The 27,104-nt window shown below is 41.5% G+C and overlaps 1 long non-coding RNA gene across 1 annotated transcript; it reads right to left on the bottom strand.

Annotated features, from left to right (window-relative positions):
* Positions 1-1,260: 1,260 nt before the first annotated feature.
* On the bottom strand, positions 1,261-27,104 carry LOC121515987. Its single transcript, XR_005992434.1, has 3 exons — positions 27,031-27,104; positions 18,655-18,751; positions 1,261-1,558 (listed from the first exon to the last, which is right to left on the bottom strand). It is a non-coding gene; the product is annotated as an uncharacterized LOC121515987 (long non-coding RNA).

Below are 27,104 nucleotides of genomic sequence, written 5' to 3' on the forward strand. Positions count from 1 at the left end.
GAACATGTTCACGCTCTATTTGGTCTCTATGTATGTTCAGACCTTTGCTCAGTGCGCGGTGGTACACAGGCAGCGGGTAATTAAAGTGTCTATTTACCCACAGTGCCTCCTATGTCCGCCTTAAAGGTGTCAGCTGAAGAGAACAGTCCTCTTTAGGTGTGATGGATGCTGTAATTACAGCAGACAGGAGAGCTGCTGACTTTAAGTGGCTGGAAAGAAAGAACAACCTCTCTGTCAAGACCCACGTCTTTGCCAACAGAAAGTTTTTTTCAACCTTTAGAGAGGCAGGTGTCTGTTTGTGATACCGTCACTTTTCAGACTCAACTCACATGAGGCTTGAGATAACTTTACAACTCCACCACAGCAGGTCCTGAGACAAATGGCTCCTGGGTTCCACTTTGCAGATGCCACAGATGTAAAGCTTGCCTCAGATTCTGTCATTTTAATTTACCTACATCAAAGTGGAAATCTAGGCCTTGTGAATAATGCATGACACCATGGGGAGCAGGATTCAACTCCTGACAGATGTTTTTTTTGGGATCCTGCAGCGAGGAAGGAGAGACAGGGAGGTAGAGACTGACTGAAGGAGTGAGCTGGGAGTTCCTCAGCCTAATTGCATGGTGTTTGAAATCCCCAAGTTCCTCAGTAAGTGAACTGGAACAGAAATTATAAATGAAAACTTTGTTTTCCTGCTTACAAAGCTGAAAATTTGTGCTGACAGGAAAATTCTTCCAGTAGGTAAATGGAGGATTGTTGTGAAGCTTCTCGACTAATGGTGACAAACTGTTCCAGGATTTATCTGTTTCTGTGGGGCTAAATGCCACTACTATATACTCATGCTACAAGGCAGTAGATTTATTTATCTGCAGAGAGATGGGATGGATAAGAGCAGGTAAAGTCCCTCCAGTTAACACAGGTTCTTTGCTTTCATGCTGAATCCTAAAAGCTCCTGGAGGACCATTAAGAAGTTCTGCAGGGAAAAAGCTTTCTGTTACATAACTTAAATAAAGCTAAGTGCATCTGTGTTCCATATCCTGTAGCTACATAAAGGTAGAGGAGCACTCAGAGGTTCACAGGATGTAGCAGAAAACAAAGAGAAAAAGGGAAGATGTTCTACAACACTAAAAAACAGCCAACACAATGCAAGTCCAAACAACATCTGAGTAGGGCTGCATCCTTAGAGTTTGGCTTAGAGGGAGATATAAGGAGAGAAGGACTGCTACACTCTGATGTAAATATTTTATTTACTTAAATCAGTTATATCAGCAAGTCACATTATAATGGGCTGAGTAAAGTACAAATTGCCAATGATTCAAGTCACCAGCAGTTTAGTTAACACAATTATTTTTATTTGTAATGTTTAATTTTATTTACTGAGCAATTTCTGTGACAGGGTGCTGGAAAGAAGGCTCTTGATGATTGCCGAACTTGAGGTACAGGAGACGTGTGGATCCCATCCTGGCCGTGGGACAGTGGACCAGCTCTTTATTGTTGTAGGACTTCTTGAGGAGCGTGGGAATATGGGGTCCAAGGGCCACTTCAGTGAGCCATCAGGTCCCTGTATAACCAAAGTTATAGTAGCGTCAGCGTTCTCAGCACAAACTCAGAACGTCCCATCCCTGCTTGTTGCTGATAATGTGATCTTGTTGGATTTCTGAGCTGGGGACCTCCAGCACGCATCGGAAAGCCACAGCCACAAAGGGGTGGGCCACATAAAATGACAGAGCTGGGTCAGTGCATGCTGAAGTCATAGTGTGCGGAGAGGTTGCCAACTTTCTGCAGAGTCAATTGCTACAGACCTCCAAACTTCATATGGCCTTCAGATTAGCTCAAGAACAGTGGGTTTCCATGGCTGAGCCGCTGCATCCAAGCCATACATCACCAAGTGCAATGCAAAGCATCAGATGCAGTGGTGTAAAGCACGCCGCCACTGGACTCTAGAGCAGTGGAGACACGTTCTCTGGAGTGAAGAATCATGCTTCTCCATCTGGCAATCTGATGGACGAGTCTGGGTTTGGCAGTTGCCAGGAAAACGGTACTTATCTGACTGCACTGTGCCAAGTGTAAAGTTTGGTGGAGGGGGGGATTATGGTGTGGGGTTGTTTTTCAGGAGCTGGGCTTGGCCCTTAGTTCCAGTGAAAGGAACTCTGAATGCTTCAGCATACCAAAAGATTTTGGACAATTCCATGCTCCCAACTTTGTGGGAATGGTTTTGGGATGGCCCCTTTCTGTTCTAACATGACTGTGCAACAATGCAGTCCTGACCTCAACGTGATAAAACACTTTTGGGATGAATTAGAGCGGAGACTTAGAGCCAGGCCTTCTTATCCAACATCAGTGTGTGACCTCACAAATGTGCGTCTGGAGGAATGGTCAAAAATTCCCATAAACACACTCCTAAACCTTGTGGAAAGCCTTCCCAGAAGAGTTGAAGCTGTTATTGCTGGAAAGGGTGGACTGACGTCATATTAAACCCTATGGACTAAGAATGGGATGTCACTAAAGTTCATATGTGAGTCAAGGCAGTTGAGCGAATACTTTTGGCAATATAGTGTATCTCCCAGCCTTCAAGGTCATAGGGTTGGGAGGAGTTAGACATACTCTGGGTAATGACGGTAAGAATGAGATCGCAGACACAAGCACGTGAAATGAGTTTTCCCCTGAGGGGAAAGAGGATTTTGAAGCAGAATGTTACATTTAGCATAAAGCTCTAGTACATTTGCTCCTTTTTAGCATCTTCCACCTCCTTAAGCTTCACCACAGATTAGTGGTTCAGAGTGGAGGCTGATAAGTGATTCATAAGATAACTTTTTCCTTTTTCCCTCTGAGATGAGGACATAGATAAGATGTTTAAGAAAAGTTGCCCTTGTAACTAAAGCCTCTGGATATATCAAAGGCAGATAAAACAAATCACAGCAGATAACACGATTTCCAACATTTACCCTATGAAATATGTAAAAACAGCGCTGCACAAGAACCTCTTCACTGCTATCATATTCAATAACACATCCTCCCATGGTAACAGATACATTCTTTTTTGTCTATACCCATTCAACATGCTTTTGTAATGCTCAGTGTTCAGTGTGCTACAGATCCTGTTCAAGGACAGCAGCCAGAGAGGACATTTCAGCTTTATCCAGAACATCACAGGAGATTAGAGAGCACAAACAGCAGAGGAGAGTCTGTGGGTCTGAGACTAAGCTGCTGTCAAAGAGATGTATTCGTCTGCTCGCCTATGTTTAATTTCTTATGCACAGATATTTGCATTTTTAAGTGTCTATGTGCACATCTAAAGAGATTCATAGTAAGGATGCAGGATATTATCGGCAGAATATCCGTATCAGCTGATAATGAAATTTACGCTGATCTGTACGGCCAATAATGTGGCGTCATAATTAAGTGAATGCCATGACGCTGGCCGTGCGCTGACAACAACAAACTCAACATGTCGGCTGTGTGGGATAAATTTGAGGAGTGAGAACAAGAAAGCAAAGTAGCTGTTTGCATCACTTGTAAAGTACATGTGATGCTAGGAGGACTCGACAACACGCCTTTACCACAAATTTAATTGTGCATCTAAAAAACGGTCAACCTGATTACTACAAGGACTTTCTTAAGTAAAGAATGACAAAACTTCATGCCAGGGAAAACTCGTCCGCAGCCTCTACTTCAGTCATTCGTTAAAGCTAAAAAATACAGCAGCGACCACCCAAAGGTAAGGAGCCGAACAGGAAAATCATTAAATTTATAGCTCTTTATAATCAGCCTGTCAGCATGGTAGAATATACGGGCTTCCCCAGGCTAACGATGCATTTAAAGCCCTGCTACTTTCTAGCTAGCTGGCGCTTATAGCCTTACCTGAACTGCAAAACTTCATCTCCAGTCACAAAGAGAAGCTCCTCGTTAGAGCTAAACATATTAGCTTCACCACGAATACATGGACATCAAGTGTCCGTCCTGTTAGCGTGTTGAGCCCCACTGCCTCAGTAGATATGAGGATTTCATTCTTAAAAAGCCTGTCCTAACCTCACAGCAGTGCTCTGGTTCTCACTTTGATAACATGCTTCAGATACGGAAAATAGAGAAAAAGAACGTGCATGTAGTGCTACGTGATGCAAAACATGGCAAAAGCAGTGTTGGACTTCTGTGTGCCAAGTCTCCCGTGCATACTGGAAGGTGCATGAAGGTGTCGTGTTTCCAGCATTGGAGATGTTTGTGTCACTGTGTTGTTACAGAGCTGTTTACAGTGAAATGCCCATTAAACTTGGTTGCTCAGTTAGTTTGTGCTGTTTAAAGCAGAATCAGGAGAACTACTTCAGTTGAAGTCTCAAAAATTTTAAAGTGTATTTAAGCTCTGAACTATAGCTAGATTTTTTGCATTTAAGAATCTTTTTGTTGTTGTTGTTATTTAAAGCACTTCGTCAGGAGTACCTCAGGGAACCATCCTGCAAACTGGCTGAGTAATAAGGAGAATCAATCTAAATTTATGAGCTATTTTTTTTCTTTTTTGCACTGTGGAGTTCAGTGTCAGCAGGTTATGCAGATGACTTTGGCTGTACTGTTAAAAATACATGTAGCATGTAATGCACATGTGACCCAAAGACATTACTGTAAGTTTTTCATTAGTGCATGGCTGTATTTGAAAAAAATACATCCTTAATTTCTGATAAAAATCAAATGTTTTGTCAGTTTCTGAAAAAAATAGACTACCAATATTTACAAAAAAAAAAAGAAAATTGTAGTATAGGATGAAATTTGTGTTTTTACAATGGAAAAAATGTAATTAAATATCTGTATTGGCCAAAATGACTTTTATAATATCATCATATCGGCTAAAATCTATTATCGTGCATCGCTAATTCATAGACAAGTGAAGGTAAAGCCAACACAGAATTCAGCCCCAAAAAGGAATGCAGACCAGGCTGTACAAAACAACATGCAATGCAAACAATGCAAATGCCCGCAGACTTTGAACTTTAAAATAAATCTCAAACAAGACCTAATAGGACTCATCATCAAGAATTTGTGTTAAAGTCAGTGGTATAATGCAGGGTAAGGGTTAGGTACAGGTATACAGAGTATACCCACTATTTTTTGTCTGGAAAGAGTAAACCCACATCTGAATATAAACGATACTCAAAAAAGTACACTATACGGACACAAGTATTTGGCTGCCTGGCCATTTCAGAGACAATGACATTGTATTCAAATACTTTTAATATGGAGTTGCCCCGCTTTTGCAGCTAGAACAGCCTTCGCTCTTCACGGAAGGCTATCCACAAGATTTTGGAGTATTTCTGTGGGATTTGTCCTCATTCATTCTGTGAAGCATTTATGAGGTCTGGCACTGATGTTGGACAAGAAGGCCTGGCTCACAATCTCCACTCCAGTTCATCCAGAAGGTGCTCGATGGGGTTGAGGTCGGGGCTCTGTGCAGGCCAGTCGAGTTCTTCCACACCAGACTCATCAAGCCATGTCTTTATAGTCCTTTGTGCACTGGTGCACAGTCATGCTGGAACTGTAGCCACAAAGTTTAAAGCAAAGCATTGTTAAAAATGTCTTGGTATACTGAAGCATTAAGATTGTCTTTGACAGGAGATTAAGGGGCCTTGGCTAAACCTGGAAAAACAGCCCTATACCATTATCCCTCCTCCACCAAACTTCCCAGCCAGCACAGTGCAGACAGGCAGATAATGTTCTCCTGGTATCAACCAACTTGGACTCAACCATTTGACTCTCAAACAGAGAAGTGTGATTTGTCATTTCACAGTCCAGTGTCGGTGTGCTTTACACCATGCCATCCAATGCTTGGTATTGAACTTGGTGATGAGAGGCTTGCATGCAGCCGCTCGGCCATAGAAACACATTCCATGAATCTCTGTCCACACTGTTTTTGTGCTTACATTAATGCCAGTGGAAGTTCAGCTATGGATTTAGCAGAGCATTGGTGCCTTTTATGCACCATGTGCATTGGCAGTTGTCGACCCCGCGCTTTGATTTTACATGGTCTTCTGCTTCTTGGCTGAGTTGCTGTTGTTCCTAAATGCTTCCACTTTCTAACAATATAACTTACAGTTGACTGTGGAATATCCATATTACAAACTGTCTTATTGCAAAGGTGGCATCCATCACAGTACCATTCTTGAAGTCACTGAGCTCTCCAGAACGACCCATTTAGTGTCACAAATGTTTGTAAATAGAGACTGCATGGCACCAGGTCAGACTGAAACACCTGAATTCAATAATGAACAGGTGTGTCCATATAGTGTATATAAATTAAGAGTACACCCTTCTGCACACACCACTACACTTAAACTCAGCACCCTCTGCTCCTTGCATTTTCATGAACCTTACTTCTGACACTATAGCTGTCCAAAGAGTTGAGTCACTGTTGATCTCAATTGGTGCCAAATATTATGTAGCTCAGCCAGAAATCAGGCACTTTTTTCACAAAAAAAAAAAAAAAAAAAATCCCTGAGATCTCTTAGAACTAGGAAAAACATCTGCTATTCTGGTGTGAATTCAGGATAAACAAGGAAATAGATGAAAAACTGGCAACACAGTCAGCTGGAGGAGTTGTAAATTTAGTAGACCCTAATAGAGACTCAGCTCCTTCATGAGGAGATTGTACCAGCTCTAAAATAAAGTGAATTTAAGGCACTAAATAAAGTCCAACACAGCTGAGAGATGCAAACATGGCTGGCATTTTTCCACAACCCTTGTCCACACTTGTTTTCATGATACTTGTGTTAAGGTCCCAATTGATTTGTCTCTCCTAGCTGCTTCCTCATCTATCTGTGGGTAATTTGCATTGTTTTCATTTATATTTATATTTATAGCAGGAACCATTAAAATGTTGAAGGATACAAGGGAAGAGACAGCAGCAGCAGAGGCAGACATGCGCTTTCCAAAGGATCATTTACGGATTCTGTCAATGCTTAAAGTTATCTTCATTACCCAGACCAGGCCAAGAATCAATACTTCATCAGCACTGTGGAGGCAAGAAGCAGTGAGCATGCACACATTCAACCACATCCACTTTGTATAAACCTGTATGCCTTATTAACTCTCGCAGGACACAGCCAAACATAGTTAGATATTCTGAAGCATGACTTGCACTTTTGCTAGCACATTGATCTCTGCAGCAGGACTCCATCTGGATCTGAGGAGCTTACGTGCCAGACCAAATGTATCTAAATTAATTATGGCTTAAATAGGTCTGAAGTGAATACATTATAAAAAGTACCAAAACTGGCAGGAAAGCCTTCAAAGCAGTTTCAGCTCTACTTTCTACATTTAAAATTCTAAATATTAGATTACAACAGTAGCTCAGTAGAAGTATATGGACACAAGTACTTTTACACACCTGTTAATTACTGAATTCAGGTGTTTCAATCTGACCCGCTGCGACAGGTGTGTAAAATCAAGCACCTAGCCATGCAGTCTTTATTTGCAAACATTTGTGACACTAAATGGGTCGTCCTGAAGAGCTCAGTGACTTCGAGTGTGGCACTGTGATGGATGCCACCTTTACAATAAAACAGTTTGTTATAAATCACCCCTGCTGGATATTCCACAGTATTACTGTAAGTAATACTACTGGAAAGTGGAAGCGTTTAGGAACAACAGCAACTCGGCCACTAGGGGGAAGACTACGTAAAATCAACGAGCGGGGTCAACAACTGCTAAGGTGCGTAAAAGTCATCAGTGCTCTGCTCATTCCATAGCTGAAGAATTCCGAGCTTCTCCTGGCATTAATGTAAGCACAAACACTGTGCAGCGGGTGCTTCATGGAATGGGTTTCCCTGGCCAAGCGGCTGCATGCAAGCCTTACATCACCAATCGCCAAGTGTTGGATGGAGTGGTGTAAAGTCACAAAAACTGGACAGTGGAGCAGTGAAAATGTGTTCTGTGGAGTCTGAATGTGGCAGATGCCATGAGAACATTACCTGCCTGACTGCACTGTGGCAGCTGTGAAGTTTGGTGGAGGAGGATTAAGGGTATGGGGCTGTTTTCTGGGTTTGGCCAAGGCCTTTTTTCTCCAGTGAAGTCCAATCTTAATGCCTCAGCATACCAAGACATTTTGGACAATGCTATGCTTCCAACTTTGTGGCAACAGGGAAGGCTGTTTTCTATTCCAACATGACTGTGCCCCAGTACACAAAGCAAGGCCTATAAAGTCATGGTTTGATGAGTTAAATGTGGAAGAACTTGACTGGCCCATACAGAGCCTTGAGCTCAACTCCACAAGTACCTTTGGGATGAACTGGACTGGAGATTGTGAGCCAGGAATTCTCATCCAACATCAGTGGCTGACCTCATAAATGCTCCACATAACGAACGGGCACAAATTCCCACAGAAACACTCCGAAATCTTGTGGATAGCATTCCAAGAAGAGTATAGGCTGCTTTAGTTGCAAAAGGGGAACAAAATACAATGTAATCACAGCTCCTGTTGGTGTAATTGTCAGACTTCCAAATACTAGCTAGCTCTGATCAGACAGCCTCAGCCTGGATCTATTTCCCTGTCGTCTGTCTAAGCTCTCTCTGCAGACTCTCTTGTCTCTCTTTGCCTGTTTTTTTAATGTGAAGTAGATGCTTTAGGACTAGTAATGTTTTGTTAGACTAGCGTTAATTAGAGGTAACGTGACAGTGCAGGTAGAATCAATAATGCCACTCCCAATCAATATGATCACTTGCATGTACAGAGCCTGGGTCTGTGCCAAGGCAGATAACTTTGTAACTACAGTACACGTTTGGGTCTCTCTCATCAGCTTCACTCTCTCATGTTTGCAATAAATCTGGAGTCCAAACATCCAAGCTTTTTAATCTAGCCCTGTTTAAGCTGCTGAGATATCACTCTGTGAAGATCAGAGATGAAGCCACACATTGCTTGTGGGAGATGTTTCACAGCAGGGAGGCCAAAATGATTGAGTATTTAACTTTTGCCCTCACCCAGGGCGGTTTATTGTGCAACAGAGGGAGTAAGGCAGTCAGGCAACATGCCTCAGTCCATGCTGTAACCGACCATGTGCCAGTCAGTTTCACTTTGAATGAATCACCGACACTCCCCCTCTGTCCTCAACCAACCCTCACCCTAAGGCAACTTAAGACTATACACCAGCCCTGATTTTTTCATCATCAGAGCCTTCCTTCGTGCCCCAATTTCCAAAAATATGAACATCAGATGTCTGGTAACATGGGAGACATGAAAACCAGGCTCTGCCTTTGTTCCCCCCAGAGCCCAAAACACAGAGGGGAGCTTTGAACTCTCATGAAGGAATCTTTAAAAACACCGGCTCTGTTTGGAGTGAACGTACGGAAAAAATACATGCACACGTATAATAGATAGCAGAGCATAGCATGCTTAGACTTAATAAGGAGGCTTATATGGCATATGTTGATTAGAAACACTATAATGATTCTGACTTTTCTGACAGTGAAGTGGATGTTTTGTTAAAAGGTTTATGTCGCAATCAGAGAGAAGGAAGGTGACACACATACGCTCACATATTCTTATGATGCCGTCGCATTGCAGATGTATGAGGGCGTACAGCAGACGCCATCACTTGCTACAAGTTCCCTCTTAACTCTGCAGTGCTGCGGCGGCTCCCAAACCCCCAGAATGCTTTTCTTTCCGAGCAGAGCTTTTAACTATTCCCTCTGACTGGTGTAGCATTACTCCCCTGCCGTTTCCTGGGAGAGAGTTTCTGTACTTAGAGTTGAAGGAGTGAAACCAAATGATGCAGTGCAGCCAAAGCACAAAGGTTTGAGTGGGCGTTGGGGGGGCCCAGGGACACCCAAAGGTCTTTAAAGGTAGCTACAGAGGAACGGTGAACAGCTCTTCTTATCAATACTGATTACTCAATGTGATGGCCTTTAAGAGGGTTTTATTCTTTGTCCTTTTTTTATTGGATTAACCATACGGAAATATGATTAGGAGCTGCACTCTCAGACCCTAGTCCTAGCAACTGCAATTACTGACAAAAACCCAGCTGTGAGCTGTCTTCCCTGGACCAAACAGCAGAAAAATCTTGATTGTCTTTATTAGCTTTAGCTAGATGAATGTGTCTAAACCAGCTTCAGGTTTACTCAGTTAGCTCTAGACGTGATTCAAATTGCCTGAATTAACACAACAAACCCCCCATTTTTCTCTAGTGCAAAAAATATTCTTTATAAACTCAAGGTACTTGTGCCTACAAAGATGATCAATGTTCTATGAAGAAATCCCTAATTCATTACTAATTGCTTCCACAAGACAACCGTGCAGACTGATGGATGGCAAGAAACCATCGCTTCACTAGAGTTGTCATCAACCCAGTTAGTCTCACGACACCTCCAGCATCCCAGAGCCACCCCCTCAATGCTAGCTCTCACCGCCCACCATACCAACACAACAATCTCTTTCTTACCTATCCTAACACATGGCCACCCAGCATTACCACCTTTAACAGACCCAGGCTTGGGAGAAGCAGAGCTAGTTAGGTTCCCTGACTGGGGCCAACACTCACCCCTAGTGCGGCTGGCGCTCTACTTGCCCCTTCTACCTACCCTACTTAAATATGGAAGCATGAGAGCAATCAGTCAATAGTGTGCTCAGAGCATATACACTGGCCGTCAACTGATGAGAGCTTCTGTGAGATCAGCTGATCTTGATTATGGTAGCACTGAACTAACGCTTATACGCTCAATACATTGTTTCAACATCTACAAGTACATGATGAAAAGAAATTCACAGGTTTTAAAATCTTTTCAGTGGCAGACATTAGCTGGGTTTCCATTACAGTTTTTCTCAAAATAAAAGTGATATTTCTTGAACTTCGACTTGTGCTTTGAATGTGTTTGGGCATGAGCCTCGCAATTCTTGTAAAGTCTGATCTCACGAGACTCTGCTGCAAGGAAGCTGGACACTCAAAGCATGTTGCATTTTCGTACGGTTATGATTACATCTACAGCAGATGCCTTGTCAAAAGACAAAGGCAATGGATGATAGTTAAGAGGCAAAGTCCGTATGTTTGGCAAAGGCCACATATAAGGGTTGAAGCATGATGTCAAGAAAAGTCTTGAGCTCCTCTTCTTTCCACAAGTCCCACGCCATGTTGTCTCGGAGTGAACCAGTCATGTGACATGTCACGTCCTGTGACTTGCAAATGTGGTAAAAGTGTTTCCATTGCACTTTTGAGATACATTTCTATATCAAAATGTCTGAAAAATACGGAGCCCCTGACATGACATGGTCAAACGAAAATTAATTTGTGGCCACAAAATACTAATCCGTGGCCATGTAATACTAATTCATGGCCACAAAATACTAATCCCTGGCCACAAAATACTAAATTGTGGCCACAAACTACTAATCTGTGGCCACGAAATATTAAATTGTGGCCACAAAATACTAATTTGTGGCCACAAAGTAGGTATAATGTGCACAAAAATTCTAATTAATAGTATTAATATCATTCCTGGACTGCTGGGTAAGCAAATCGAGCGCACCTTCGCTAAGGTCTAGGCAGAGGGGCTACTAAAGCTACATGATGGACAGGGACAGTATGATTGAATTTTATTTTAGGCTGGGAATGAGCTACAAAGACATTCTGAAAAGCATGGCATTGCAAGGAACCATTGTTACCGAGAGGCATTTAACAGAATATTGAGAGCCAAGTTTAGAGCTGGTGGAGGTATGACTTGGACTCCGGGATAGAAAGGTGCACTCAATTTGCTTACCCAGCTGTCCAGGAATGATAGTAGTATTTTTTAATTAGTATTTTGTGCGCACATTATACCTACTTCGTGGCCACAAATTAGTATTTCGTGCATATGTTATATTGTGGCCACATTTTTGGGGCTCCATAGAAAACCTCCTCATGAGAGCATAAAAACTTTCTGGCGATATTTGAGAGGTTTTTCAAACTCAGGTGTTTCTATCATGAGTTTTTTAATGCGTTATTTAGATTTTGCACATTTTGTTTTCAGCTATTGTCATCTTTTAGATGTGTCTTCAACAGAAAAATGTTCCCTGGCCATGTTTAATCACAGTGTCTGCTCTAAAAAAGTCATTTCATCTGTAGCAATATCAAAATGGGCATGGTGGTGGAAAAATGTTTTTGTATCTCCACAAAAGAACAGTCAGTGCATGCCAAGCAGAGCTGAATAAGAGAATACATTATGTGCCTTGCCAACACAAAGGTCTGAGCTTATTCCAGTCTTAAAAACACATTAGGGATTATGATGAATGATTTGTCAATGCATTGACTCATTTATGTCGACCTTATGGCAGCTCTGAGCAGCAGGGGATTTGTGGGTGTTTCAGTTTGGATAAATGTGACAATAGTGCAGGGAAACAAGCAGAGGAATTCAATACAGATTACATACAGTTGTCCCTAATGAGATAGAACAGCGTGTGTCAATGCAGCACTGACCTTATTGTTATTCTGCTGATAGTTTCTCTGTAATTCTCTAAATCCCAGTGGAACTATTTCTTTACCACATTTTAAAAAGAGAGTTCAGGAAGTAGGTGACTGCTTCTTAAAGTTTAGATTCATCAGCAGCTCTACATCCTGGGAGGAACTGGTGATGTTTTTTATCCAGTATAGTGCAGCACAGCCCTTTCTCAAAACTTCATTGGACCGGGCTGCGAAATATGAAGCCGTATTGAATTGAAAGAACTTTCTGTGAACTCTGCTGATACCAATCCGCACCGGCATGATTGGATGATTTATTCTGCATTTAAATTCAAAATGTGAAGTGCACATCTAGCCTTAGCACTACCTTTGTGAATAAGAGAGCTGCATAGAGAAGGCTGGTATGAGTTTGCATTCAGGGAGATTGGCTTTCAAACCGTTCTGTGTTTCCAGGCCGCCTCATCTGCTGCTGCAGATTTATGGGAGGCCAAACAACTCAGGGAAGCATTGATGTAAAATAAACCTGGAAGCTTTCAGTCTGTGAAAGAGGATGAGACTTATTCAAGTCAGAATGTCTCAATAACGCTGCCAGTGACCCAAATCCAAAGTTTCTCCAGAATGTTTGTGAGGTAAGAAAAGCTTTCAAGATTTATGGAAAAATTTCATTCAAAGAGTTCACTGTTCACAGACAAGCTCGACACAATAGAGGGCAGGTTGGAGCTCTGAGGAATGCAGAGTCTGGTCAAAGAAAACTGACAGAAAACCTTAGATAGTCTGACTGTTTTTCACTTTCAGTGAATACAGCTCACCAAACATGCCGCACAGAATGTTTCACAAACCATTGCATGGGAAATATTCCACATCCATCAGTGAATCAGCTCATATACACTATATTGCCAAAAGTATTAACTCACCCATCCAAATAATTGAAATCAGGTGTTCCAATCACTTCCATGGCCACAGGTGTATAAAATCAAGCACCTAGACATGCAGACTGTTTCTACAAACATTTCTGAAAGAATGGGTCGCTCTCAGGAGCTCAGTGAATTCCAGCATGGTACTGTGATAGGACGCCCCCTGTGCAACAAGTCGAGTCATGAAATTTCCTCGCTCCTAAATATTCCACAGTCAACTGTCAGTGGTATTATAACAAATTGGAAGCAGTTGAGAACGACAGCAACTCAGCCACGAAGTGGTAGGCCACATAAAATGACAGAGCGGGGTCAGCGGATGCTGAGGCTCAAAGTGCGCAGAGGTTGCCAACTTTCTGCAGAGCCAATCGCTACAGACCTCCAAACTTCATGTGGCCTTCAGATTAGCTCAAGATCTACGCGTAGAGAGCTTGGACGGTGGACGGAGATTCATGGAACTGGTTTCCATGGTTGAGCAGCTGCATCCAAGCCATACATCACCAAGTGCAATGCAAAGCGTCGGATGCAGTGGTGTAAAGCATGCCACCACTGGACTTCAGAGCAGTGTAGACGCGTTCTCTGGAGTGAAGAATTGCACTTCTCCATTTGGCAATCTGATGGATGAGTCTGGGTTGCCAGGTCTGGGTTGTGGCGGTTGCCAGGAGAACGGCACTTGTCTGACTGCACTATGCCAAGTGTAAAGTTTGGTAGAGGGGGGATTATGATGTGGGGTTGTTTTCTAGGAGCTGGGCTTGGCCCCTTAGTTCCAGTCAAAGGAACTCTGAATGCTTCAGCATACCAAGAGATTTTGGACAATTCCATGCTACCAACTTTGTGGGAACAGTTTGGGGATGGCCCCTTCCTGTTCCAACGTGACTGTGCACCAGTGCACAAAGCAAGGTCCATAAAGACATGGATGGCGGGTTAAGGCAGGTGAGCGAATATTTTTGGCAATATAGTGTATGTGTTTGGAAAAGGTAGAGCAGGTAAAAATGTTTGGTCCTCCTGCACCTTGTTCAAGTGAAAAAATAGATGAGCACTCCAGCAGGAAGCCTGTCCCATGACCTTACAGTGAACTAAGGTCAGAGAGCAACTGCTCTTTCTAGCTTTGCTTGTGTTTCTTTGACATTCTGTTTAAGTGTTATATTAGCACAAGGGTAGTTCTGTATTATTTGGTTGGGATCATGTGGTAGGGTAGGTAGTATAACTCCAGTAAATTGAGGGAAATATTGTTTTATATTTCCTGGGATTTATTCCTGTTTTCAAGCTTAGTTTTCAGGCTTTGTGACGTACAAAAAGAAGTGAAGTGTTTTATTGTGAAATGATCTGTCGAAGTCAATAAACGAGTGACGGTGGTGGAGTGGCATGGCTGTTAAATCGTATGGCAAAACATTGCCATGTCATCACTCATGAGTGGTTATGAGAGAACTAACAGAAACATAAGACATGTAGTATCATCATTGTCTCTACCTGGAGCTTGCATGTACAGAGCCTGGGTCTGCTGAAGGTCAAACTTTAAACTTTGACCTTCAGGTAGCAGTGGTGTTTGGGCTGGGCTGCATGCCGGCACAGGGGTTAACACTGTTGCCTCACAGCAAGAAGGTCCCTGGTTTGCTTCAGTGATTTTCCATGCACCTGTGAGTTCTCTCTGGCTTCCTCCCATCACCATAGACATGCTCATCTGGTTAACTGGTGACTCTAAATTGGCCGTAGGTGTGAGTGTAAGCATGCCTGGTTGTCTGTCTCCTATATGTCAGCCCTGTGATTTAGTCCAGTCCAGTCCAGGGTGTACCCGCCTCTCGCCCAGTGACAGCTGGGATAGGCTCCAGCCGCCCCGCGACCCCCAACGGGATAAGGGGTGTAGAAAATGGATGGATGGATGGTGTTTGGGCCGTGACAACCATTTATATGGTGGGGGCTATAATAGCTGGATTGGGGGAGGGGAGCTATTGTCACTAGATGGGGCTTGCATGTACAGAGCCTAGATCCACCAAATGTTCCATATAAAGGTGAAATTTACTGGGATAAAGAGGAGAAACTTGATGGAGGAGCTTCTTTGTGGGCTAATATGCATATAATCCCCCTCTTTTGCAAATTACTACAAAAGCGGATACATTCTTTGACTTTTGTAAAAACATCTCCAGTCTGATTGCAGAGTGGTCATACATTTCCTGGAAAACAAGAGTAAGCCTCTCTCTTTTAACAATCTAATTAAATACACATTAAATGAAAATCTAATATTGTTATTTCCTCATCAGAAAAGTTCTTCATGTGCGCTGAAATGCCAAATTGGTGTGGAAGAGATTCACTTGACATTATTAAGGAGAGGAAATCTGTCATGGCTGCAGGATCTGAAAGTGTGCCTCATAAATGTGTTTTTTGTCATTAAGAGTGAGTTAAGTGTGCGGGCGGAACTGGCGACAACAGTTTTGAGACTATTGCCGTTTTGTTCGAGAGCTAATTAGAATGCAAATCAGAGGATGTACTGCCAGCAAACTGTTCTGTCACCCCATCCTGCAGACAAAGAATACACTTTTACACTCATTACAGCTCCAATCAGACCTGCAGCTGACGAGAAATAAAACACCATCGGAATGCAAATGGAAGGAAGTGTTTCTTTATCACACAATGTGGGCGAAAAGGAGGCTGATGAGGAGAGTTTGACTTCAGCGCCAACATTGTTTACTACTGAACATCTAACTACTACTTACTCTCTTTGATAATACAGTTCTCTGTGCATTGTGGGCACTTAATGATATTATGAGTCATTCTTTAGTGCATGCTATTAAATCATCTGATAAGTTCATTATTGTATAGTTCATGCTTTAGTTTGTCCAAAATATAATCTGTACTTAGTAAGTCCTGAAAACAAATAAATAAAGAAAATGTCACAGGGCTTTTAATATCTCCATGCAGCAATATTTAATATCTGGAGACTCTGAAACTCCTCAGGCAGAATCAAGATGAGGGCTTTTTCTAAATGAGATATGGATTTGACTGGGTATGCCAAAAAATAAAAACACAAGTGTCATGAGTTATAATGTTGTTTTACAAAATATTGATTTTAAAATCTTCTTAGATATTTATCAGATTTATTTGTGACTTTAGCCTTAAGTGCTTTTCATTTTCTTGTGAATTAATCTGTCAATTAAAGAACTCTGCAAAGGTTTTAATGGAGCCCAGTGGAAGTTCAACTAGGAAGACTGTTTCTCACTCTTTCATTGTCACCACTTGTTCATATCCCTCTCTTCGTCCTTTCTTTCTCTCGTCCTTCTCCTGGTTTATCTCCTTGCTCTCTTTAGTGCTAAGCTTACCAGCTCCCACCACAACCTCATTTGTCCAATCATCATGCACCTGTCAGATTTTAAATCTTTCACTCCCTCTTTCAAGGTCAGCCTGTTGTTTCAGTGTGGATGCAGCAACCCTCCTCCACCCCAGCTACCTCCATTCTATCCATCAGCATCTAATCCTCACAGGTCTGCTGCTCATCTGATCCTGCAAACCTCAGTCTCCTCTCCAAGCCACCTCATTGTTGACCCAGTCAAGCTTCTCAGAAGTCTACTGAGGCTATTCCACTACGACTGTAGGCCACACCAAATCAAGCCATGCTGATTTGCTTTCCCATCATCAGTTTTGCCATGCTGGGCTGTATCGCCCAGGATGGTTCTGCTCTGGAACAAGCCCGAGCATGTGCACTCCAACCCTGCAGAGTGACATCACAGCAGATCATCATCATTCAGGGATACCTCAAAGATGTGTTTAAGTAGCAACCACTGCACCAAACTTTAAAAAAAACCTGCCCGATTACTGGTCAACAAAACAGTGCTTACTTAAGCGCAACTTAATGTGTGGTCAGATGGTGGCACATACAGATTGCAGCGCAGACAGATCATGGAGGTTTTAGGGGTGTGCAGCTGTATAACAACTGAGAACGTCAGCACTCAAACATGTCCTTTTAAGAAGTTTTATTAGGGTAAGGCACAACGGACACATTTTGACTCTTGGTTTTCTTCAGCGGGTTAGAGCTAGGGCGCTGACTCTGAAGAAGACCACGAGTTGCAACCCGTCCGTTGTGCCTGCTTTAAAGGGCATGTTTGAGTGCTGACGTTCTCAGTTTTTAGTAAGTAATATTGTTTTTTTTTGTGTGCAGCTGTATGACAAAAATTTCAAACATAATGGGAAATGTATTCAATCAGTCAGGAGAAGTTCATTGGGGCATGATTGGCCATCGTACACCGCACAACCAAAGATGTGTAATTACGATAAAATACAGCCTAACTTCAAAATTAGTTGAATGACTTGAAAACGGGGTCAAAATCCTTCTGAAACCACTTAAATCCTAAAAAGAAACTATGGATATTCAGTCTAAAAATGGAAATCTTTAGTGTCCTCTCAGAGAGATTTGAAGAGCTACATTTGGATACTGGCTCATGTATCTTTCTGCTGCCTGCAGACGTGGTCTCTCCTCAGGCCTCTGTTGTAAATAAAACTGTGCTCTTACTCAAACTCCCTTAAAAGCCAAACAAGCAAAGGCCGAGACCAAAGAGAGCACTGCTTTCAATCATCACGTCTCCAGAGTTTCTGTGCTATTTGCTGAAGAGTGAAGGTCAGGGGGATATTGATGTTGGACAATCAGACTTTGACATGTTAGGAAGAAAGTCTGCTGTCAAGAGTTTGGGGATTTTATTGGCACTCAGGGCTATTGATTCATGTCACAATGCTTTTGATTTAAAAATCTGGGGCATAATGAAACGATTTCAAATGAGCTGTGTTATAGTATATCTTGCATATAATATTCTGAATAAGCTGAATAGTTTTCATCAGCTGAATGTCCCTCCAGCTAATGAAAACAAAGCAAAGCAGCCCTGCTGTAATGTAATCTGATGTAAAGTAATGTAATAAAATTTAAACTAATTGTTCATTCAGAGCATGATTGTTCCAGTTTCTGCCATGACAGCAGAGCTGTTATCATTGTGGAGCATTTCATCTCATCTCATTTGTCTCGTTGTAGGACTGCATCACCTCAAGCTTCATACTGCTGCTATAATGGTGGCTCTGTAAGGGGTTAAAAACACCGCCTGACATTTAAATAAAATACAAAAGGTTAGAAAATTCAAGGAATAAGGATCGAACAATTATAGCGCCAAAGAAATACAGGACTGCAAAGACTGTAGCACAGACTTGAGCACGGTTTTACTGAATATGCTGTCCATCAGTTTAGTCTCCACACTAAAATTACACTTTCTGCACTCTGACACACACCCTTCTACCTCATAGGATGTTTATGTTTTTAACATGAACAATGCATGAATATAAATGTATAAATATAAATTTATGCATACCTTGAACACATGATCTTGTGCAGATAATCCTTGCAAAAACATCCACCATGTACAGTAAAGGTCGAGTCTGCAGGCACCCATTTTCAACTGAGATTGCCTTGAGAAAATAGGAAGGACATAATGATCCCAATCAGTAAGAGCAGTGATTTTTCACTGGAGGAGATGTTTTTCCATCAAAAGTGAGTCTAAAATTACACATGTGGTGAAAAGAAACAAAAGAGAAAAAAATTTGTTATGCAAGCTGTTAAATAAACCAAAAACATGCAGAAAAAGACACATTTATCATATTTTTTGGTGCTGTTGTTCCCTCTAACTGGGTGTAATTAGATGTGGGAATTTGCTTTATCTGCTTTTGTGTTAGTGAGCTTCAAAACATTAAATGCTTTGTTTTTGTGTGCAACCAAGCACCACCATTTTCTCTGTTATCAGTAAATGAGAATTGTCCATTTGCAAAGCACATAATAACTACCTGCTGACTCACTGCATGCTCCCCACTGATCTCTGTGGGGGATTTTAATATTGAATCTGTGCTTTAGCTCCCACAGAGTCTGGGTCGCTTTGACTTTTTATAGCAAGATTTAGGCGAATTTGTGCATGTAGCCTATGTGAGGTTGTTCAGTAAATCTTCTGTAAACTGATGCTTATCTCGGACTGAAATTCACAGGACAATAACATAAGCTACTTGTCTATACAGCCATGGGAAATCTGCAGTGTTAGGTTGGTTTCACATTAGGGACTCAATCTCAGTCAGACTCATTTGATCGTTGTGAACACATCATGCCCAAGTCTTATTAAAAAGGTGGTCTTGGCAGGACTCATGTGGACTCAAGCATGGCCTGCAGGAGATCTAAATGCAACCATATTCAAGTGTGGTGTACTTATTAGCAAGAGGAGATTCAAAGGCGATACCAAAAGCCAACTGTCTTCTAAAACCATTGTATCTGTGCAGCATGGACCCTTCCTATCATGCGCTGCACTGTATATGTGGAAGTAGGAAGAAGAGTGATGTCTGCATCGCAAATACGATTAAAACCTCCGTATCAGCCTGTAGGATAGACTGCAAATTAAACCCTGATCTTCCCCATTATTACTCGGCCGATTTCCACCCAGTCTTGTATGTTGTGACTGGAAATCCATCTCTTTTTAGAGAACTGGATCATTTGGCTTAGCACAGTAGACCTGGATGTTTAGCTCCCATACAGCTGTGTTTGGTACCAGTTTGGGTTTTTAAAATGTGGATTAAGTCACAAACAAAAAAGCAACCACGCAGTCAAATCTGAGCTAGCTACTGTGGTTCACATTTAAGAGCTGTTCTGTCAAACCGGCTCATCTGTAAATGGCATACCATTACTTGGTCACTTACCACCCAGGTCATATTTGCTTAATAGTACATCAGCATTTCCATTAAAGCCCTTGTATGACAAAACAAGGATGAAAAACAGTTAAAATGGCACAGCTAGCCTATTAGCTCAGTACAAGACTCCTCGAGACTCTCGCCCCCCTTTATGTGGCTAGACTACTCTAGATGCTAGGAGGTCTGCAGCAGGACCAAATAATATATATATATATAGAGAGAGAGAGATTTTAGGATGCTAATAACAACATGCATGTTTAACACACCATCCTTTCTGCTTCCTATTCATTACAAATGGATGCTCTTCACTTCCCGCCCCCATATTACATTTGTGCATATTTGGAATCATGTGACAGCAAACAACCTAGGAGTTGAAAGCAGACCAGCAAGGGAGAGGGGAAGAGGGAGCAGGCATGCTTAAGCATGGTAATAAGCAACTGTGGCTAATTTGCCAAAGGCCCCCAGTGTGGGATTGATACATTGAAATTATAACCGTGCAAAGCTGATGGACTGGCCATATCCATGTCTGCCACCAGGTGGATCCATCTTGCAAAGCTCCAATCTAAAATGTTCATTCTCAGTCGGAGAAGAAATGGACCAATCAGGATAATTTAAGGAGAAAGAGGTGGTAACTACACATGATTTATCAAGGCTACAAACATGGCTGCCAGTGAAGAGCTTAGCATGATCGCAGCTATAGCAGAGGTTTTATAAGAACTGGACCTTATTTCTTAGTTAAACGAAGAACAAAGAGCCACACCAAAAGCCTTTGTTGATAAACAAGGTTTTGCTCTTCCCCTGACTGGGTTCAGCCAGAGTTTGATTTCTCAACTTTCTCCACTGATAGTGAACAATGCTAACAGGTTTACTACATAGCAAGCCTCACATTACCAAGTCCAATGCCAGCCGTGGGATGGAATGGAGTAAAGCTCACAACACTGGACTGTGGAGCAGTGGAGATGTGTTCTGTGGAGTGATGAATCAAACTTCTCTGTTTGGCAGTCAGATGGACAAGTCTTGTTTTGGTAGATGCCAGGAGAACATTATCTGCATTACTGAACTGAACCAACTGGGAAGTTTGGTGGAGGAAGGACAATGTTCTGAGGCTGTTCTTCAGGGTTTGGGCTTTGTTCCTTATCTCCAGTGAAAGCCAATCTTAAACCTTCAGTACGCCCTGACCTTAACCCCACTGTGCACATTTGGGATGAAATGGAACGGAGATTGGGAGCTAAGCATTCTCGTCCAACATCAGTGCCTGACCTCATAAATGCTCTGCAGAATGAATGCCACAAATTCCCACAGACACACTCCAAAATCTTATGGAAAGACATCCAAGGAAAGTGGACGCTGTTCCAGCTGCAAAGGGGGTCAACTCCATATTAAAGTATTGATTTAAACACAATGTCATTACAGTCTCTGCTGGTGTAATGGTCAGACATCCAAATACTTTTGTCCATGTAGTATATATCCCATGCCATAGATATGTGAAAGATTCAGTCTTGTCAAGTTGATAACATGACTCAGTTTTCAAACTTTATTTTCAATATTTTTTGTAAAATCAATCATATGTTTTAACTGTGTAAGTAGGAAATTGTAGAAACACGTGTGGAATAAAAAATCAGCAAGCTCCAGCGGAGTCTATTTAAATGATGGAGAAACAGGCCTGCAGGTCTTCACATACTTCGTGACAAAACTTTCACTGCAGTGATTGAATGTCATCGTGGACTTTGTAAGTCAAGTGAAAAATCGGGGTGTTTGAAGAGTGTTGGACTTGCCTGTGGCACTGAGAGTTCACAGTCCTCCAACACTCGAGTCACCACTCTGAAACCTCGAACTGACAGCGCACAGCAAGTAACTCCAGTTTTCTGCCTGCTGACATTACAGAAATGCCATTCCCTACATGCAAGAGAGAGGATGTTGGAACCAAGTAAAAAGGAGACCACAGGGATGCAATTTAACAGAACTCGTGATGACTTTGACATTTATGATGCGTTTCCCTTTTCCAAGATCCATTTTGAAGAAAACTGTACTTTTCATTTTTGGTTCATCATTTCCTGAAAAAACAACTTGCAAACGCACATTTTGTGCTGCTATTCTTCTGATTGAAAAGAAGAAAATTTCTGCTAGTTTTTCCTGCATTAGCTTTGGAAATTATAGGACAAAAAGCCCCAAATCAGAGGCAAAACAAAAGTGAGATTCCCTTTGTGTAAATCTGAAAAAAATGTAGATGTATGACACGTTTGAGATGTTTCAGCAGGTTTAATCTCTAAATCTGGTGCGAGTCTGAATCATGTTGACTGTAAATAACAGCAGCAATGATCTAAAATCAACAAGAGTGCATATTCAGCAGCACAATCGCCTCACTTTACCGTCACTTCACTATCGCCTCAGGCATAGAAATGTACATCCCCATTAAATTTAAATGACTGCTTAAAATAGATGCATATGCATGTAATGCAGGATTCCTTAAAATATTAAGATCAGGAAAGACACTAGAGATCCTACTGTATGTGGCAAGCTGCATGCATTTATTTAGCATGCAGAGAGAAGTGTAAATGGATGCATACATCTAAGTATGGTTTAATGTTTACTCTGCAGCCTGTATTTGACAGCAAAGAGACAGGAGGTGCAAAGAAATCAGATGAGCTCTGAGATGCATCTTGCACAGGAGATGGGCTGGGAATGGGGGCAGGTAGAGCATCAAACAAGCAAGGTATGGTAGCCCACTATAGCCCACAGGAATAACTAGAATAGGAACAGAAGGAGATGGAAGGTGCTGTACATGAGTTAGAATTGATGTTGTGCTCTATTTGCTGCATTCACTTTTGTAAACACCTGTGCAGCTTTTTAAAACCATACTCTTATAAAAGTAAAAGATTTCTGGAGAGAATGTCACCACAGAATCCAAGGAAACGGAATCAGCATGGACTCTTCTTTTATTGCCATTATTTTGTTATTTTATTATCTTTGGTCCTCTCAGTTTCAACCTGTGGTTTACTGTCTTGCCTGGATTCATGTGCTTATTATTTTCCAACGTAATTCCATTTACACATCCTACATTCTGAAAAAACATCGTCATCCACATGAAAAATCAAAAATGCAAAGATGCATGCAAGATTTCTCGCCTCTGCAATGACCTATTTGTTTTCAAAGTTGGCCCACCTAATGGAACCAGGTCTTGTCCAAAACTGCTGACGCTGGAGACAGGGTTTGTGTCTTTGGAGTATTGTCCAAAGAAACTTTAGTTCACCAACATAGTGGATGAGTAAAGGTTCATTTCTGCTCTGAAAATAGATCCATGCATTTTAAACTTTATAACAGTTATTCCTCTCATACTGATTTGTCTGCTATGCTGGAGGGGACGTTGGAAAAAGAATCCACAAGAAGTTGGGTCTCACGGAACTACTTTGCTCCACTCTGTCATCCCATAAGGTGATGAAAGAATGGTCCGTCCTCTGCTCAGTTGTGCTCTTGTAGTTCTCTGTCTTTGTGCCCAGGTGAGCTAACACCATTGGCATTTTTGTATTTTCAAACAACTCAATATTCCACGATATTTCCTCAAAAAACTTGATTAAGTTCCACCTTGTTTCAATTGGCTTTTCTTTGTTTTATGTTGCTACTCTGGGCTGAATTGCTCAACACTGCCCCATAATTGGTAGTGTGGTTGCAACGGTTGGTTCGTATCCATAAGGTTCAAGAGAATGGAAAAAAAACATTTCAAACCAAGAGCATGAGTGTATCTGAACAGTGTCACAAGCTGGGTTTCCATTAAAGTTTTCACAAAATAAAAGCGATATTTCTTAAATTTTGACTAAGTACAATTAGGCTTTGAATGTGTTTCCATTGCAGGGAGTTTAGGGCACGAGCCTTGCAATTCTCGTAAAGTCTCATCTCGCGACACTCTCAAGGAAGCTTGACACTCAAAACCTGTTGCGTGTTTTATGGTTATGGCTACATCTACAGCAGTTGCCTTGACAATTTTGAACAAAAGACGAAGGCAATGGATGATTGTTCAGAGGCAAAGTCTGTAAGTATGGCAAAAGCCACGTATAAGGGTATAAGTATGATGTTATGAAAAGTCTTGTCTGCTGTCCTGTCCACATGTACCGCGCCATGTTGTCTCAGAGTGAACTGGTCATGTGGCACCACATGTTAGGTCCTGACACATGTAAATTCGGAGAACGTGTTTCCATTGCAGTTTTGCAAATATTTCTATATCCAAACATCTGAAAAACCTCCTCATGAGAGCATAAAGACTTTTTAGTGCTATTTGAGACGTTTTTCAAAATTCAGGGCCCGGTTAGAAAGTGACAAGACCAATCAGCGTTGAGGGGCAGTACTTTCGGGTGCAGCGGAGTTGTGACGTTAGCAAGCAGCAACAAGAGGCCGGTGCAATTATGGCAGAAGACATTAGCATGGATGCTGTTAAAGTGTCACTTTTATCAGAACTTGACATTTCTTTGTTAAAAGAAGAGCAAAGAAAAGCATTGAGTTGTTTTCTTTTAAAAAACGACAAAAGTCATGTACTGACACGTCTATAGTCGCCATGATTCACGTTACGCAGTTCTATACTGAGTTTACTTCTTCCATAGGAGCTCAGTAGTGGCTATTTCCCATGTTCTGTTGCTCTGATTGACCTGTAAAGATGTGACAGACATAACGTTCATCCAACTACCCTTTGAGATTTTTTTCAAAGGCTCTGCCATTTTCCAAACGCCGTCTATGGAAGGTTTCCCAGATGGATGTGTGAAACGAATCCATCAGGCATGCCAGGTTACATCTGTAGCACACACTGGGTTAAAAATGCTTTTCAGTGATTGGTTGAAGTAAAAAAAAAAAAAAAAAAGGCATATCTGCAACAATATTTTGATTCATTTGGATGTAAATCTATTAGTTAAGATCAACCTTATGTCCCTGTGGTCCAACCGACAATGACACAACTCAAGTTATAACTTAACATAGAGTTTAGTGTGGACGTTACACCAGAACTTTAGGCAGAACCTACGTATAGCTGTTGCTACAGGTAGCAATGCTACCATAACACAAAGTGCAACATTACAAGTGCAAAACTCTGTTTTTCCTGTGCACACATGAAACCTGTAAGCAGAGTTTCTAACAATCTATAGCCAGGGAGATTTCTAAAAAGGTGAATTTTCAGTGACATAGACTGCTGCTTGAATGTACAAATGGCAACAACAAGCAGAAAAACTTGCTTTTAGTTGGGCCTTGGTTTCTCCTTCTTTTGCCTATATTTTATATCTATTATTACTCCATTCATCCCCTCGCCATCTCAGAAAATGTGAAACGCCCATTTCTAGATTGCATATTGCAGATGCATAAGCTTCTCTATTCCCATATTGGCCCAGTCAACAGCCTTTCTATCTGAGCCATATCCAGCTTAAATGCAATATTTACTGAATGTTACAACAATCTAAAATCTCTTTGTAACTGAGAAGTAAAAATAAGTGACATGCCGAATGTTGCTTTTGTATACGTGATAATTCAACTCTCATATTCTCCCTAAAAACAGCTGCTATTTTTGCACTGAAGTCTTTCTTCCTGAAACATCCTTCTGTGACTCTTTTAGATATTAATCCAGCTCATACAAATGCAGCACACTGCAGCACAGCCAAAAGACATGTTTAAAGCAGTGTTCATTATTGAGATTTATTGTACTAGAGTAATAATCCACAAAACTACGACTTCTGAAATAAATCAGCCCTTCTAAGTGCAAAATAACTGGGCTCTGGACAAAAAAACTATCTAACATTGTACAAATAGCCGCTAGCTTTTCATCTCATTCACTATGCAAACCCTGCAGCTTGCAGGGAGAAAAACTGCATTAGTGAGAGAATGAGAAAGAAAAAGATTACTGGGTCCTCTCTCTTTGCTTTGCAACCTCGGTCATTTCCCATGACATGAGCTTTTTTAATGGATTTTCCCATCTTTGTGTTTGGGGTTATATGACATGTATTCATCTGACTGTGACTGGTACCACATGGGGCAGGAGACTGATGGAAAGCTTGCTCATGTGCAAACAGAACATAAATTAACCTGCAACAATCTCAGTACTACAATCCTTCCTGTTGCTTGTTTCATTCATGACACAGTACCAGACCTTGGGCAGAATCTCCACTCCAAATAGGTACATCCCGCTGTCTTAGCTGACCTCTGCATTGATACATATGTTTTATTGAAGAATGTTAAATTATATATGTGAAGGTTCAGCCCAGAATATCCTCCTTGTTGTCATCTAAAATTTATCTTCAGGCAAACAAGAAGAATACGACTGTTAACTTATTAATCACATTGTGGCAAAGATCCGAAACTAAGGTATAAAATTATTTTGATCCCATAATTTTTTGTTGTTTTAATCCCCTGATTGTTAATGTACTGTAGCATCTCAGCAGCTGGGAACTACTAAAGGTGGCCTCCTCCTGCTCTCACAGTAAAGAAGACCACGGCCCCAGCTGCCCCTTTAAATGTGTCATTTCACTTTCAGTGGTAGCCTGCACCTTGTGATCTCAAACAGCTCACTTTTTACTGTTACTTTAACCTATTATCATAAACTTTTTGATCCATGGCAAGTTCTTTTTCTCAGTTTAATCTAACAGAGTGACTTTCCACCAGAAGCTCCTTATTTTCTTTATAATAATGTAAGTCTTTATCAAGACAGGAAGTAAAGTTCCCTTGGCCTTTGATAGTACAAATTACAAAGTAAAAGCATAAGAAAGAATAGTTTATTGAGAAAATTGGTATGTTTAACCATGTTACTTACAAAGACAATGTGATCTCCGGAAAAGTGTGAATGTTGTCACTTTAACCTGGGATCCTTGGATGTCAGTGAGTCATTTGGTACATGCACTCCTGCATATTTCTAACAGTGATAAACAGTGTGTTTGACTGAATAAGCACTTTTAAAGTGTTTCCTACTGTTAAAACACTGGTTCAAGTGGAAACAACACAATGGAACAAACCAGAATGGAAAAAGTCTTCATTACAAACTGAAGTTTAACAATTACCTCATAATGATGACTGAAGAACATGGCTGGCCTGGTTGCTGGCTGAGAGAGACTGAAGAGAATCTCGGTTCTGG

The sequence above is a fragment of the Cheilinus undulatus genome, linkage group 10 (assembly GCF_018320785.1).
Source record: "Cheilinus undulatus linkage group 10, ASM1832078v1, whole genome shotgun sequence".
NCBI lineage: Eukaryota > Metazoa > Chordata > Actinopteri > Labriformes > Labridae > Cheilinus > Cheilinus undulatus.